This window comes from Prionailurus bengalensis, chromosome A1 (genome assembly GCF_016509475.1).
Source record: "Prionailurus bengalensis isolate Pbe53 chromosome A1, Fcat_Pben_1.1_paternal_pri, whole genome shotgun sequence".
Lineage (NCBI taxonomy): Eukaryota > Metazoa > Chordata > Mammalia > Carnivora > Felidae > Prionailurus > Prionailurus bengalensis.
The window spans coordinates 172,952,440-172,955,000 of NC_057343.1; positions in this window are offsets into that span (position 1 = coordinate 172,952,440).

Here is a 2,561-nt window from a genome sequence, read left to right on the forward strand (position 1 = left end):
TTTCTTTTCTTTCTTTCTTTCTTTCTTTCTTTCTTTCTTTCTTTCTTTCTTTTCTTTCTTATTTTTTGCACAGTTTCTTGAAAAGACTATCTTTCCTCCATTGAACTGTTTATGTACCTTTGCCATGAAACAGTTGGGCATGTTTCTATAAGTCTGTTTGGGTTCTCTATGCTGTTCCATTAATCTATGTGTTATCCCACTTCCAATATTATGTATTCTTGGCTACTACAGTAATACAGTAAGTCTTGAAATTGGATAAATGGTTTCCCTCACTTTATTCTTTTTTGAGAGGGGCAGAGAGAGAGAGAGAATGTGTTTGTGTGACTGGGGGAGAGAGGCGGAGAGAGAGAGAGAGAGAGAGAGAGAGAGAGAGAGAGAGAGAGTGTTAATCAGGCTCCATGCTCGAGCGAGTTAATCAGGCTCCATGTCGAGCATGGAGCCTGATGCAGGGCTCTATCCCATGACCCTGGGATCATGACCTGAGCCAAAATGAAGAGTTGGGCACTCAACCAACTGAGCCACCCAGGCCTCCCTCCCTCACTTTATTCTTTTTCAAAGTTGTTTTAACTATTCTAGTTCCTTTACCTGTCAATATAAATTTTGGAATAACTTTGTCTTTATCTTAAAAAAAATCTTGCTGGAATTTTGATGAGAATGTTAAACATGTATATCAACAGAATAGAATTGACATCTTTATTATATTGAGTCCTCTAATCCTGAACATGATATGCCTTTTTAAAATTTTTCTAATGTTTATTTATTTTTGAGAAAGAGAGACAGAGCATGAGCGGGGGAGGGACATAGAGTGAGAGGGAGACACAGAATCCAAAGCAGGCTCCAGGCTCTGAGCTGTCAGCATAGCTATATTCATCAGCCAGTGTTCATAATGGTAAGTGTACTCCTTCATCCCCATCACCTATTTCACCCATTCTCCCACCAACCTCCCCTCTGGTAAACATCAATTTGTTCTCTATATTTAAGTGTCTGTTTCTTGGTTTCCCTCTCTCTTTCTTTACTTGTTTGCTTTGTTGCTTAAATTCCACATATGAGGGGCGCCTGGGTGGCTCAGTCGGTTAAGCGTCCGACTTCAGCTCAGGTCACGATCTCACGGTCCGTGAGTTCGAGCCCCGCGTCGGGCTCTGGGCTAATGGCTCAGAGCCTGGAGCCTGCTTCCGGTTCTGTGTCTCCCTCTCTCTCTGCCCCTCCCCCGTTCATGCTCTGTCTCTCTCTGTCTCAAAAATAAATAAACGTTAAAAAAAATTAAAAAAAAATTCCACATATGAGTGAAATCATATTGTATTTGTCTTTCTCTGTCTGACTTATTTCATTTAGCATTATATTTCATAGCTCCATCCATGTGTTTGCAAATGGCAAGATTTCATTCCTTCTTATGGCTGATTAATATACCACATCTTTATCCATTCACCTATTGATGAACACTTGGGCTGCTTCCATAATTTGGATGTTGTAATAATGCTTCAATACGCATAGGGGTGCATATATATTTTTGAGTAAGTGTTTTTATATTCTTTGGGTAAATACTCAGTAGTGCGATTTCTGAATCTAGGGCACTCCTGTTTTTAACTTTTTGAGGAAACCCCATACTGTTTTCCCACCAACAGTGCACAAGTGTTCCTTTTTTTTCCACATCTTCACCAACACTTGCTGTTTCTTGTATTTTTTATTTTATCCATTCTGACAGGTATGAGGTGATATCACATTGTGGTTTTGATTTGCGTTTCCCTGATGATGAGTGATGTTGAGCATCTTTTCATGTGTCTGTTGGCCATCTGGGTGTCTTCTCTGGAGAAATGTCTGCTCAAGTGTTCTGCATAGTTTTTTAATTGGTTTGGTTTGGTTTGTTTGTTTTGGTGTTGAGTTGTATAAATTCTTTACATATTTTGGATACTAACCCTTTATCAAATATGTCATTTGCAAGTATCTTCTCCAATTCAGTTGGTTATCTTTTAGTTTGTTAATTGTTTCCTTTTCTGTGCTGAAGCTTTTTCTTTTATTGTAGTCCCAATAATTTATTTTTGCTTTTGTTTCTCTTGCCTCAGAAGACATATCTAGAAAAATATTGTTATGGCTGATGTCAGAGAAATTACTGCCCATGCTCTCTTCTATGATTTTTATAGTTTCAGGTTTCACATCTAGGTATTTAATCCATTTCGAGTTTATTTTTGTGTTTGGTGTAAGAAAGTGGTCCAATTTCATTCTTTTGCATGTAGCTGTTCATGCAACAGCACCCAACACCATTGTTGAAAAGACTTGTTTTTTTCCCAATGGATATTCTTGCCTCTTTTATCAAAGACTAATGGACCATGTAATCATGGGTTTATTTCTGGGATTTCCCTTCTGTTCCATTGATCTGTGTCTATTTTTGTGCCAGTACCATACTGTTTTGATTACTATAGCTTTATAGTATAACTTGAAATCTGGAATTGTGATACTTCAAGCATTGTTTTTCTTTTTCAAGATTGCTTTGGCTGGGGCACCTGGCTGGCTCCATCAGTAGTGAATGTGACTTCTGATCACAGGGTCTTGAATTCAAGCCCTAT